Here is a 15,824-nt window from a genome sequence, read left to right on the forward strand (position 1 = left end):
CGAAACGTTTTTTAATTTCATTTTGCAAATCTCGCCAAATAACTTTCAACGCGGGATCGCGAGTTCTTTGGTATTGCCTTCGCCTCACATTTTTAAGACGGATTAGTAGCTGAAGATCGTCGTCAATAATAATGGAGTTGAATTTTATTTCACATTTAGGAATTGCAATGCCTCTGGCTTCGACAATTAAATTTGTCAAAGATACGAGAGCATTACCAATATCACTTTTGGTATCGAGACCGAGAGGAATATCAACATCAAAATTCCTATCGATATACGTTTTATATAAATCCCAATCAGCCCTATGATAATTGAAAGTAGAGCTGATTGGATTATAAATGGCTTCTTGTGAGATTTCAAATGTCACAGGAAGGTGATCAGAGTCAAAGTCAGCATGAGTTACCAATTGGCCACACAGCTGACTTGAATCCGTTAAAACCAAATCAATCGTCGAAGGATTTCGAGTGGATGAAAAACAAGTTGGGCCATTGGGATATTGAATAGTATAATATCCCGCAGAACAATCTTCAAATAAAATGTTGCCGTTGGAATTGCTTTGAGCATTATTCCATGAACGGTGTTTGGCATTGAAGTCACCAATTACGAAGAATTTTGATTTGTTGCGAGTCAGAATTTGAAGATCAGCTTTCAACAATTTTTTTTGCTGTCCATTGCATTGAAAAGGCAAATAGGCTGCAATGAAGGAAAATTGACCAAAATTTGTTTCAACAGAAACTCCCAAGGTTTCAAAAACTTTGGTTTCAAACGAAGAAAATAATTTATGTTTGATACGTCTATTAATGACAATAGCGACCCCACCACAGGCGCTGTCAAGACGATCATTTCTGTAGATAAAATAATTTGGATCTCGTTTAATGGAGAGTCCTGGTTTTAAATAGGTTTCAGTTATAAAGGCAATATGCACATTATGAACTGTTAGGAAGTTGAAAATTCATCTTCCTTACCCTTTAGAGAGCGGGCATTCCAATTTAGAACTTTCACACAATTATTTGGATCCATTGAAACGGAGTCCGATGACAATTTTTTGTGTGTACTTTATACCAACCTGAACAGCTTCAGGAATGGTATTTGCTTTGAACATTGCATCAATCATGTGATGCAATTGTTCAGTTAAAAATCAAAATCGGAAACAGTCATGCTACCTGAATCGGCAACATGACCATTATTTTCCGTTGGGACATGGGTATAAACCTCATTTTGAGAAGAGAAATTTTGTCTACCAGCAGCGATGTTTGCATACGTAGGTACATTCGAAAATTGGAATTTACTGAAGTGCTTGCTACCCGTTGACGAGCAGCAAAAATTTGTTTGTGAATTGTGGTGGGTATGAATTACTCGACCGGTATCTGGTTTCGAAATTTGAGCGTTTGAAAAATTTCTACCCGTCGAATCTGGGATCCGATTGGAATTTCCGTCATCAATTTTGCACAGGAATTCAAAACTTTTTGCGTGAGGGCATTCCAGAAATTGGATTTATGATTGCCCCCACAATTTACACATTTAAATTTATTGGAATCTTCTCACAGGACATGCGTCCTTGGCGTGAGAGGTTCCACCACAAATCATGCATTTAGCATCCATGTGACAATGTTTGGTTCCATGACCCCCACTTTTGGTACTTACGGCACTGGGTGGGGTTTGGAAATTTCCCCAGGCCTGCGGAAATGTTCCCATGTAACACGGAAATGAGACATAATACAGGCCTTTTCCAAACTTTTCATATTATTTAGTTCACTTTTGTTAAAATGAACTAAATAAAATTCTTGAGAAATGCCCTCTGGGAAGTACCAGAGTGATTTCTTTTTCATTTTAATTACTTGGACTGGTGAAAATCCAAGTAATTGAGAAATTTCAATTTTAATCTCATCCAGTGATTTATCGTCACTGGGAGACCTTTCAAGACGACTTTGAACAATCGCTCAGTTTTGTCGTCGTATGTGAAGAATTTATGGCGCTTCTCAGTTAAATACTGAAGAAGACGTTTGCGATCGTCAAAGGATCCCGGCAAAACGCGGCAGTCACCCTTCCTAGCAATCTGTAATGAAACCTTGATCCCCTGAAGGTTACTCAAAATCTCATTCCGGAAGCCAGAAAACTCGGCAACAGATACCACAATTGGCGGAATCCTTTGCTTTTTCGCATGAGTCGAATCACCTGGGCTAGAGGTATATTCGATTTGCTCAATTTCATCATTAATCAAATCGAACTGATTGCTCAGTTCGATTGGAGAAGAATTATTTCCGATATTAGAGTAAGAAGGAATATCTGAATTCTCCAGCTTCCTTCTATTTTTCCGCGCTTTGGCAGGACGGTCTTGAAACCTTGTTTCTTAGAAGGAAGTGGAGAATTCAGAGACTCCCCTTTCCTCTTGTTTTTATTAATGCTCATTGCTGAGCGTGGAGACGTGACCTTCTAAGAGGTTTTTTTTCCCAGAACGGTGTCCCTGCAGGATTACCACCGCTTGTCGGAGTGTTATTTCCGCAAACGGGTCCAACATAAAACGAAGGCACGGGTCCTTGCAAAGATCGTAACGGGATCAGTGGGTACAAATAGCGCTAAGAAGCACCGTTGAAATTAAAATAGCTTCGGGTAGTATTAAAAACTTCCTTCCGCAAAGAGAGAAAGAACCGCACAGCACGAAAGCACGATGCGGTCTGATTCCCTGATTTTGATGAATTAAATTCTTCTGCTTTACTTTTCGTGATTCCTGAGCAGTGTTGAAAATTGAACCGTTTAGAATTTTATATATTCTGAATCCTCGTCCAAAAATACGTTTTCTGGCAAAAAATACGAAAAAAAAAATTTGTTCGGGAATGTATGGAAATTTTTTTGTTTGTATGAGAAACTACATATGTCCACGAACTTTGATGAGCAATTGTGGAGTACTGCTTACATTTTTTGCACTTAAAGTGCCCCAGGGTGTTGAATTTTGCCAAAAACTATTGATCTGTATCGAAGAAATCGAAAGATTCGGTGCAAATTTGTTCGAAAACAGTTTTTTGTTGTTGGACTTATGCAGTTTCTCAAACAAATGATTCAATTGGATTGCAGTGTCATTAGTTAAAAACAACCTAGCGGTGTTGGTGCCTTTCAAAAAAATAAGAATGAGTGTTTTTCAGCGTGTTTTGCGCATAGAAAATAGTATTATGGCCATATCTCGCTTAACTTTTCAAAAGGACCTAAGTAACATTTTTTACATGAATTAATTTGAATAGCGTAATCAATAGCTTTCATGTTGTTCTGTTGATTGCGCTATTCAAATTAATTCATGAAAAAAATGTTACTTAGGTCCTTTTGAAAAGTTAAGCGAGATATCTTCTGATCCCACAGTCCGATATGGCCAATTTTCAATAGCAAACAATGAGACAGGATTGGTCGATTGGAACTTGTTGCGAGTAATTCGACCAATGCTAAGTTCCAGAAAGTGTGTCTATAAAATGTTGTACAAATACACACAAAAGTTTAGTTTTGGAGTGATCATATAGCTTTAACGTATACTTAGTATTTTTTTTACCAAGGAGTTTATTTGAAATGCTCAGTCGTGCTTAGCACTTTGCGGAGCCGAGACCAGTATTTGTTGTTTCACAATATCATAATTACATTTCATTAAAATACTGTTTTACAACATACAATAAAAAACAAATTCAATCATGATAAAACTTCATTTGATTTAACGGTACACCAAGTTCGTTCGTTCGTTCGTTCTCGTCTTCTAGCCAGTCATACGTAGCGATCCGGTAAACATGCTTCCCTAGACTGGCCCAAAATGCATGAAATCCTGAATTTCGAACCTTGCATCCTTAAATGACAGTTTGGGGGTCCCAGAAGCTCCCCTGAATTTCAGCTCATTCGGTCCAGTGGTTGGCGTACGCAAATGGCTCAAAGTTTGTATGGGAAAAGTGATCCAAATGCATGAGGAAACGCAACCGTTTCAGTTTTTTGCTTCTAGCTGTAGTCGACGGATTCCTGTTGTGGACAAAATGTAACCTTTTTTATATAAGGAAGCGACTGGTGAAGACCGGATGTAAATCCCTTTGAAATTGACCAAGTTATAAGCATCCAAAGTAGAGTGTTTCGAGCGTGTCCCCCAGGGGTGTTTAAAATGAGAGCAACGTACCACCGACCATTGCGGCGGCGATGCAGGCGTATTCGGTGCCGTGCGAAATTAAATGCATGATTATCACGCAATCTCGCGAATTTTTATCCGATTGGTAAATACTTTCCGTACTCTGTACAGTAGTGTAGCTAGAGAGGGAGGGGGTGAATAAGGGGGGCAAGGAGGGGGGATCTTTTTTTTGTAGAAAAACACATCCGCGATATTGTTCGATGTTTAATCTCGCAATTTTCTGGCGTCGTTTTATATTCGAGCTAACACGCTAAAAAAATATACTCAAAATTGACATAATTTGAAGAACTCAAAATTTGGTCAAGTTTGGTTCATGCTATAGTTTAGAGTTAAAATTTTCGAAGTGTGAATGTAAATACACGAAATAAATTAAGTACTTCTTCCATTTATTTTGTTAGCCTCAAATAAAAATATACAACCATCCAGTTCCAACATTATTGATATGATCCCTCAAAATTACCTTATATTTGGAAGGATCGTTCCTTATAGAACAATATTGGGACCATTTTATTATTTCCCCTTTATGGTGACCAATTTCAATATAGGGTATTCAGAAAAATCGATCATTTCAGGAACTTTAATTTTTCATAAAATTGTAACTCCCAAATCATTAGGCCTATTTGTTGTATTAACAAATCAAATAAAAGCTCTTTATTTCTACAGGTATACCTCGATATAACGTAACTAATTTTTCACTCTTTAAATCGTTGTATCTCCAAAACCACTGATCCTGCAAGAAAAATGTGATTCTTGCTTTTGTGAAGTGATATTTGATCGTTAAGGTGGAATACATAAAATGAATTTAAAATCTAAGGAAGAACTAAGTATGGAGCTTGTTGTCCCAATTGGAAGTTTTAAAGGTGTAAAGTTGCCTTCAAACGGTGAGTTGCTTGGTCGGATGCGTTTTATAATGAAAAATCAACACTTGAGTATGAAACCAGCTGCTAAAACTGTAGTAACTGAACTTAAAATTTTTTTGGAGACATGTAGAATTCCTCTAATGCAACACTATAATGCTGTTGTTAAGCTCCTAAAATTATTAAACAAAATGCGAGCAATTATCAAAAAAAATCTTCTCACGCGGGAGATAAACAGAAAGAGCAAGAGTCTAGTTTCATTAATAATTTGGATCGATAGTTTGACATTGCTCATTAATTAATTCATTCATTTTTGGTAGTGAATGACTGTGCTGAAAGAGGGGTTAAACTAGTTCAAGATTTTTGTGGAAAACTGGCAAAAAATGAAGAACAGCTTCAATATCTTCTCAAAGTTGTTCAACAGCATAGGCAAAATTTTCCAGGTTGCACTCGCCTTGTTATAAAGGAAGGCCTAGCAGTTAAAATAAATAATTAATATAGGTATAAGTGTTGATAACTTTTTAGTTTTATTCAGTTAATAAATTATGCTATAAAAATTAAAACTTAATTTATTAACTGAATAAAAAAAATATATATTGTTTGAAAAATATATAACTTATATAATATCGGGACTCCCGGGATTTATTTATCAATTTCCCGAATTTCCCGGAAAATGAATATACTAGAATATATTGTAATAATTGTCTTATTTTTTTAATTTGATGATAACGGATTTCGCATTCCAACACGTGTTGAAGAGAGGCGAGACAAAGAACCAGTTTGTATCTATCGTTCGTTTATTCAGTAGGTTCAAACGTCGGTAAGCGTTGTGAAGTCGAATTAAAAATTAAGTTTCTGTGGTGCAACAGCAGAGCTATTAATGTTCGCAGATACTGAAGCAATAGCAGTGACCGCTTTGGCAGGTTTGTCCTATTATTGTCAAAGGTTTTTAAGACCTTCAAAAGGATTCAATTCTGAACAGACTCATATTCCGAAGACTCGTTTGTATTTTGAGATATTTCTGAAATATTTCATTTGAATATTTTATATATTGGTGGGCTAACAGATCTTGATGGAAAATCAGATTTTATGTCTTTAGTATGCGATCATTACAACTGTCTTACAACATATACTCGTAAAACTATTGCAATTTGATGCATTTTAGGTGCTGTTCGGCATTTCAAGCAAAGTTTGACTAAAAAAATGTTATAGTCAGGATCATTAAAGTACGACAATCAAGCACTCTCATTTCAAATATTTCATCTGCTTTAAATACAAAACGTGTTCAGAGTGGACGTACATGTATAAAAATGGTTTATCCTTCAAAGTTGACCAGAAGATTCTATGCACTAGAAAAAGTCGTTGAGTATCAGAATAGTTCATGTTAGGAATATTTTGGCGTTGTCCAAAACTGGGAAAAAATGTGGATACAACCTGAAAAAGTTTTTAAAAAAATATGGAAAAGTATCACATAGTGGAGCTCATCAGGACACTGCAGATCTTACTTACTTATGACATGGCGAACGTTTTGTAGAAGGAGTAAACGCTTTTCAAACTGAACAAAATCTTTCTCAGACTTTAAACAACTCTTTCCTCATTTGAGGACAAAATAGCAAGCCTCCCTGATGTCGAATGTATATTTTCAAAACCATATTTTACATACAAAATTTAAATTACGATTTTGAATTAGTTTCGAGAGTTTTTATATTTCCCGAAATCCCGGGAAATTATTATTTCATTTCCCGTTTCCCGGAAGTTGATTCCCGGGAAAAATGGAAATCCTAATCACCATGTCCGAAAATTCATGAATTTTGTCTCCTCTTAAAAACTTCAGCTCGTTTTCAGTTGTAAGTCACCCCCTCCCTCTCTAGCTACACTACTGTACAGAGCACGGAAGGTATTTACCAATCGGATAAAAATTCGCGAGATTGCGTGATAATCATGCATTTAATTTCGCACGGCACCGAATACGCCTGCATCGCCGCCGCAATGGTCGGTGGCACGTTGCTCTCATTTTAAACACCCCTGGGGGACACGCTCGACACCCTCGACTTTGGATGCTTATAACTTGGCCAATTTCAAAGGGATTTACATCCGATCTTCACCAGTCGCTTCCTTATATAAAAAAGGTTCTACAGGAACAGGAACAACAGGAATCCGTCGACTACAGCGCCACCTAGAAGCAAAAAACTGAAACGGTTGCGTTTCCTCATACATTTGGATCACTTTTCCCATACAAACTTTGAGCCATTTGCGCATGCCAACCACTGGACCGAATGAGCTGAAATTTTCAGGGGAGCTTCTGGGACCCCCAAACTGTCATTTAAGGGTGCAAGGTTTGAAATTCCAGACTTTTCACTTTTTCCATATAAGCTTGGGCCACTCTAATGCTTCCCATGTGGTCTATCTGATACTGTAATCATGCTGTTGTCGTCTTCACTCGAGGAGGAGCGGGTTACATTTTGTCTTATTTGTTTCACTGACAGCAACAGCACCCGAGTCCCGGTCAGAATCGAGCGAGCGTTGCCTTTTTGCTTCTTTTTTGTTCTTTCTCTGCTGCTTGGTCGCTTGAGCGTCGTTGTTTGCTATTATCTCTTCCACCACTTCAGTTGTAACGACTTCGGGAACTAAATCAATTTCGAGCGCAACTGTCGATGCCTTTCTCTTCTGCAGTTTCAAAATTATCGGACAAGATTTTTTAAAATGCGTGTCCGCCTTGCAATTAAACCATCTTGGTTTCTTTCCGTCGTAATATATTCTGCCCTTCTTGTTACGGAAGTACAGAATATCCGGAATCTCTTTTTCGATTTCCATATGAACGCCTCGAACTCCAGTGAATAAATCTAGATGGAATTCTGCTGGAAAACGTTCGCGTACAGAACGTTTTATTTTGCCATATTGTGTCATTACTGCTGCTATGTCGGCATCCGAGATCTCGGGTGGCAGATCAAACACACGTACGTATCGTGTGTTCACCGCTACCGCCATACGAACCATTACTTTTTGTCCATTTGTGTACTGGAAAAGGAGCAGCTCTTCATTATTTTCTAACGAAAATGTCATGCCTTCTTCGGATTTGAACTGTATGAAGACCGACTTTTCGTCCGAAATCTTGTACGCTGTTTCCATTAACGAGCGATCACCTTTGAGCGACTGCCACAGTTGGTTGGGCAGCATCTTTGGGAAACACAAAAGCCAACGTATTTTTAACCGCGACTTCACTAGGCATTTCAACCGACGGATAAAAATCCAAACGATCAAGCACAAAACTAAAAGCAAAACAGCGAGTGAGCACAAGCGTCTGTTCTCATCGAGATAATGTCGTTCACTGATATACTTAGTATACGATAAAGGCAAAAAGGTTGCTGTGTCACAGAACAAATTTGATAAAGTTACATATATAATTGAGCAATGTTCGAGGTACTGCATATCTAGTTTATTGAGATAATTTGCATAGCTACTTCGTTTACTTGGTGTGGACCCTGGAAGGACATACACGATGAAATCCACTAATGACAGCCACAACAGACAGTTTATTTCGCACCTTGCGTTCTTGTATTTACAATTCTCAATAGATGATCAACATAACTGAAAATGAGCACTGGCTGAGTAAGACTGGTACACAATGACCAACCAAATTCAATATTTTCCCTGAAATTTGGTTAAATATGCTAAACATGTTCTTGGTGGAGTTCCCAAAAAAATTTCTGGAGGAAACCAGTTTTTGCCTTTCTCGTACGACTAAGTTGTACCGATAGGCTATCATTTCACTCCGAAAACGAACTTTTTATAGAAGCCTTTGAGACCCATAGTATTATATACCAATCGACTCAGCTCGACGAACTGAGCACATATCTGTCTGTCCGTGTGTATGTGTGTGCACAAAAGCTATAAAAAATTATTAGACAACTTTTCGTATAGTAATCCTCAACCGATTTTTTCGCAACAAGTTTCATTCGACAGGGGACAAAGCCTTGTTGATCACTATTGAAGTTTATAACGATCGGTCATTGCGTTTAAAAGTTATGAAGAAAATGGTACATCGGACCATTTAAGCCCCATGTAAGGTTGGTGTCTTAACTAAATGCGAGAAAGGCACCACCAACGCTATGTGGATTAATCTGGGTTTTTTTAAAATTCCTACAGGCGTTCTTCTCCTATGGGGAACTCAATCTTATGAAAATTGAGCATTAGCATTAGCATTGTGCACACAAATTCGTAGGTGATGCAAACATATCCTTTTGTAAGAGAGTAGCATTACTTTCATCCGTTACCACAGATATTGATATCTTAAGCGCATTTTACACCTCCCGTGAACGTGAACGTGAACAAACTGTTTTTCGATAATAATTTCTTGATACATACTCAAATCGTGAGGGAATCATGTTCAAATGAAAGGCGGATGCTGCATTTAGTAGTGAGATGCATAAAAACATGAAAAACATTAATAATATCAGATTTATGAGCATTCCACGGTCATGCCTGTGAAATCATCGTGAAATCGTATCTGCGGTGAACTCATCGCAAGTGTAAACGCGACGGTGAACATGAACGTGGAGCTGTGGTGAATTCAAAAATACAAGGAGAATAGATTGATTTGGATTGGGAGTTCACACCGACCGAGAATGTTTACTGTTCTCGTTGAATCGGTTTCGGTGGGTTCCTGCTTTGTGTGTCGCTGTCGCTCATTTTAACACTCGTATCGGTTTGGTCGGAAGGAAACTAACTCAGTAGTTTCTCATAAATGAATTGTGTTTCTTTTTTATTATTTGGTAATATTATTTTTTCTCTTTAAATATGTTTTATTTTAATACTTCAATCATTCGTATATTCAATCGAAAAATTTATATTTTCATAGATAAATTACTTCATTCATAAAAAAATTAATTCATTCTTTTTCTTCTTCTTCTACCTCTTCAATGGCTCTATATTACCACTGAATCTTGGCCTGCTTCTTTACTCAATATTTCATTAACATTTCCACAGTTATTATTTGATGTTTCTATTCTGTACCCGTCCATTGCATGGATATGTGTCTTATGTTGCAAGTACAAAGATACGCTATGGCCAGTGAGTCGAGATTGCTGAAAACCCGAAAAAAATCTTTTAGACCGCAACGAAAATCGAGAATACTCCGCCTTTGCTGACAAGGCTAACTAGAAACCATTGTATTAATTCATTTTTTTTTTTAATTTTATGATTTATGTTTGATGTAATAGTTAATTTATATACAAAAGAAATGCGACTGGAAGATTTGTTTTTTTTTTGGTGTTTTATTTTTATTAAATTATATTAATTTATACGGGTTTCCAGTTAGCCTTGCGAGCAAAGGCGTAGGATTCCCAACACAAATGGCGAGATCGATTCACGGTCCGGCCTAGAATGTTTGCGGTTGGAAACATTATCGGCTCCCTTCCAGTGTATAGTGTGTGACAGCTTTCAAATTATTACTCTAGAAGGTAAGCCAAGTTTCAGTGGAATGTAGAGCCAATGCACAATGGGAAAATTTCGAATTTCGAAGGAGGAATTCTTTGATTTCGAAGGAGGAAATTTTTTGAAACTTTCTTTACGAGCAATTTACAGAAGAAATCAAGGGCTTATTCGAAAGGGAATTTTCCAAGAAAATTCAGTGAGTGCTGTTTCATTGGACGTGGAACACTTCTGTATGTAGATATTGAGCATGTTTTGCCCCAATGTTCCATATATCACGAGTTTCATATTTTTTTTCTATATTTTATCTTTAGGAAATTGCTCTAAAATTGTGTTCATCTCTTCACTGTGGATCCATAGAGGTGCACTAAATATGGTAAAAGTTAGAAATTTAAGGGATTTAGGGGTCAAATAGGCATCAAAGTGCATTTTATGTGAATTTTTCATGTATTCTGTAAAAATAAAAAATATTTACAGATAATTGTTGATATTATTGTCCAAAAATGTTGTACAGACATTGATAAATGTTTGTGAAACAATAACTAATGAAGTAAATCATTTCGCAAATGTTTTGTTTTGTGATTTATTGGATAAAACACGATTTTTAAATACTTCTCGATAGAGCCGATGCCGAACATTTCCAAACCATACCCGATCGCACAACTAGACAAGAGTTATCATATTATTTGAGAGTCGATGTGACAATAGATAGGATGAGATCGGAAATATTCTTTTCTCATGCCTTTTCGCCCAAATTCACTCTATGCAATTATATAGCTCAATAATTTTGAGTTAATAGATGATAGAGTAATATTAATTTAATGATAATTTGTCAATTATACTATGAAAATATCAAATACTCGTATATTGTATTGAAAAAATTGATTCGAGGGGTTTTTGAGGTCAACAATCTTGGAAGATTATTTTATATTAAAAATAAATCCACAAAAATGCGCTTTGATGATTGATTGATTGAATTGATTTATGGGACATTGGAGTAAAACGAGCTCAATAACTACATACAGTAGTATCCCGCGTCTATAAAAAATCACTCACTGAATTTCTTTGAAAATTTTCTTTTGAATAAGCTCTCATTCTCCTCTGTCGTCCGTGAAAAAAGTTATCCTATTTTGTAAAAAAATATATATATATTTAATGAGCTTTTAGACTTGTATGACCCCGAAGTCCCCTATAATTCAATACATTCAATGAAATATATGATTATTTGTTATTTTCATTATATTATTGGCAAATATCATTTAAATTAATAGTATTTTCAGTTTCGCTGGTAACAAATCGCGTCGATCACTTTTTATGCACCTTTAAAATCGTCGCCAATATCTTTAATTTAAATCTGTGTTAATGCAAAGCCAAATCATTAAAACATGCAAAAAAAGTACTCAACTTCTGGAAATAATCTGATTATTGAAATCAAACAATTTTGTTCGTAGTTGATCTGACAGATCTTATGGCCATGTTTGCTGGCGACAATTTGCTTTGCGACGATTTCAAATTGACGCGGCCGGAAAATTCAAATAAAATGCATTTTGACGCTTATTAAACACCAAAATCCCTGAAATTTTCAACTTTTTCCAGCAAAATATATGTAGTGCCCTTCTGTCGATCCACAGTGAAGAGATAAACACAATTTTAGAGCAATGTCCTAAAGATAAAATGACAAAAAATATGTATGATGTATGGGACAATGGGGGAAAACGAGCCTCATAACTACATACAGAAGTGTTCCACGTCCTTGATTCTTAAATTCTTTGGAAAATTCCTTTTTGAATAAGCCTTTAATCTCTTCTGTAAGTTGTCCGTAAAGAAAGTTATTATTTTTTCCTCTTTTGAAAGCGGATTACCTAGTGTGCAATGAAGGAAAAAATATAATTTTTTTGTGTATTTTTTACAACACCATCATTATTGTTCATTAATTATAATTTGTTCATTCGTTTATTTATTGAGTCACTGATTTACTAGGTTTCAAAAAAAAAAATTGATTTATAATTTTTTGTTGTTGATATATTAGATTTTTGAGTGATTATTTTAATTATATTAATTTCTTTTTAATTTATTACTTTACTGTTAATAAAAGCATAACTTTTCCATATAGATAGCAAATCATGAAAATATTAGACAGTTATGCTTGCAGCGGCAGTTTAGTAATTTATTAATTATTAATCGATTAATTTATCATTTTTTTCATCATTTTCATCATTCATTCATCAATTTATTAATTTATTATTTCATTGATTTATAAATTTATAAATTTGTTTATTTATCAATTTGGTAATTTAATAATTTATTACCATACCTCTATAAACTTATAATGATTTTACTATTTCATTTTTGATTATTTTATTATATTTTTTTTTATTCAATAATTTATAAATTCATTCATTTCTGAATTTATTAATCTAAAAAATTATCCATTTATTAGTTTTTCAAATCAATAATTTTGTAATTTAATCGATTGTTCATTTTTTAATTTATCAACCCATTAATTTTAAGTCATTCATTTATTTATTTATTAATTCTTTTGTTTATTCAAAGTCTTAGCTATATTAGTTATAAATGCTTGGCATACTTTTTCTGCTTTGCTACTACTGAATCATTTGATATGCTTCCGATATGCTTGTGTATCGTCTCTGTCGTTCACGGTGAACAGATTTTCAGAATGCTTTTGCCATTCGAACGTGAACGAGCTCCGTGGAATTTTTTTACCTGATTTACCAGAGAAAGCTTCTCTCCTCTCTGATATATACTCCATATTCGCCATATATCCACCACAGCAATACAGGGAGAAGGAAGAATCTAACAAGATGTGTAGATTGCCTCTCTGTCGTTTTCATCCTGCCTGTCTGTCTGCCCTTGTTTTTTTTTTGGTACACACATGCTCGTATGCTCTTTGCGTTATGACCATCCACGAGGTACAGATATTAATAATAATTATCATTCAGAATGTTTGTGATTAGGTATACATACCTATATGAGTTTATTCAATAAAGTTGTTTATTTGAAACAGTTTATGTGAGTAATTTACATAATTTGGATAATGACTATCAACAAATTCTTAGCACAGCAAAAATTATTGAATACATATTAAGACTTTCAATAGTACGATATACGATACGTGATCAATTGAATTTTATACACGAAAACTTGAGCAAAAATTGGGATTTTTTATTGGTGAACTGGTCAAATATTCAACACGCAGAAAAATATAGCTTAATAGAAATTAAAATTACAATGAGTAGAATCAACAAACTGTTTGTGCATAAAACTAATAAAAATATTTCTTTACATTTATTTATTAAATTTGTTGAATCTACAAAATTTGAAATCAAAAACAAAATTTGCTTATATTTGTTATTTCTGTTTTCAACTGAGGTTGACTCAAATAATGAATTTTGTTGAAACAATAATAATTTGCATTGTAAACTCAAGGATATTTTCCTTTTGAATCTGCCTGTTTGTTCTCAATGTTCAAACAAAGGAACCAGATGTGAAACAATTAGACAAACATTCTTTTACTAAGTACATCTTATGTTTAATAAATATTAACAAGAAAAAATAGTAGTGAAACATAGGTGTATAAGTTTTTAAGGTAAGTTGATATTTTTTTTTACTTTCAACTTTCTACCGTTTCATATTTCCTAATTTTATTCTAATATTTTTATCAGATTTGTGCACTAAAAAATCGTCGAAAGGATGAAGATAAAGAAGGTATTTTTTTTTAGCTCAATAGCCAATTCGTGTGACAAAATGTTGTTCTCTTTTTCTAGAACCAGATTGTCTGAGAATGAAGGATGAAGGCAAAAATACTTTCATAGAAGTATGACATGAAAATCATATCTTTGATTCAGGACAAAATAAAAAATATACTAAAACAATCCATGTTTTTAATAACAAAACAATGACAACTGAATTGTGCAAAAAAAATTCAAGGTATTAAATTAAAAATACATTATTTTTTAAACAACAATTGGAATTTTTGTGCCGACAAAAAATATATTTGTTTCTACAAAATATATTTTTTGTTTCTGGCGTGTAGCTGAGATAAATCATTTTTAAAAACAACAAAAAAAATTGTCGAAGTAATTGATCAATTTTCTTCAAATCAATAAAATTTACTGGTAAGCCGTGAGTCAACAATAAAATTTGTTGAATCGATTCGAAATCCTTTTCAGTTTACAATATATTGTTCTGCGTGAAACATTAATTAACACTATTCGAACAAATGAATAATAAATTAAAAGAAAAATGAGATGAAGAAAAGTATTAAACAAATGTAAGCCAAAAGAGAAAGTCAAAAATTATATCTAGCAAAAGTAAAAAAAAATAAATAACTCCTCATCAAATTAAACTTGTTACTACATGTCAAAATCAATCGTTCAAATGGGATAGAAGTCACTAGATAGAAAATTAAAAGAAATTACTAGTTTTTTCGGTAATTCGTATTTTCTTAACTGTACATAATGCATAATTGAACATTATTGTATTAATGTGTGGAACAGAAAGAATCATGTGAATTACATGCTTCGTGGGTAGTTTTGCCAAAGCTCCTTTGATGCGAACCAGTCGAAAGATAATATTTGGATTCAGGTCAATTGATCACAGGAACTTGTTAATTCAGCTTTGAACGGTGCAAAATGTATACATTTGGTAGCACAGCTGAAAATTTGCCATTCAGAAATCATTAAGTATCATAAGTAAGTATAATAAGTTAATCATAAGTATGTACCTACTGACTTTTCATAACAAAATTCCCGAACATTTAAACGAAAAGATGTTTAAAATTAAACAACTTGATCAACATCGTTCCGTAGATTACCCACTCAAATAATTCATATACATATATGCGACAATATGTTTTTTTCGTTTACTACTGCACACTTACTTGCTGCCTGCATTCGTGGGCAATAATTCAACACTTCCAACTAGACTCGATTGTCCACGACGATGTTCACTGTGAAATTATCGCTCTTTCTCACCTCTTGTTCATGTTCATGTTCACGGGAGGTGTACAGAGGGCTTTAGATGAAACCAAGGCAATCTCCAACAGGTGAGATCTGCCCTGACCACGTCCTTGTGAATGCTGGGGAAGGGGAATTATTAGTTGGACACCTACTTAAGAAAGATGCAGAGAACTCTACTCTCATATGTGCCACGGGAGGTTTTGAAATTGTTAGTGTGAAAGGTATAACACTAGGAATCGTTTTGGTAGAACGTGAAGCACAGAAAGAAAAAAAAAACAAAGATAGAAATACAAAGAAGGAAAGGGACAAGCTTGGGATTGAAATCTAAGATATCCGGCTTATAAGGCTGAGGCTATAGCCACTAACCCACCGAGCTCGTCTTGATAAAGTCCTATGAAATTTTTTGCGGAA

At 34.7% G+C, this 15,824-nt stretch overlaps 1 protein-coding gene across 3 annotated transcripts in view; it reads left to right on the forward strand.

The window, feature by feature from the left end:
• Positions 1-15,824, forward strand: part of LOC134211769 (inactivation-no-after-potential D protein) — a 291,678-nt gene that overhangs the window by 3,837 nt on the left and 272,017 nt on the right. The window lies entirely within an intron of this gene.

Source organism: Armigeres subalbatus, chromosome 2 (genome assembly GCF_024139115.2).
Source record: "Armigeres subalbatus isolate Guangzhou_Male chromosome 2, GZ_Asu_2, whole genome shotgun sequence".
NCBI lineage: Eukaryota > Metazoa > Arthropoda > Insecta > Diptera > Culicidae > Armigeres > Armigeres subalbatus.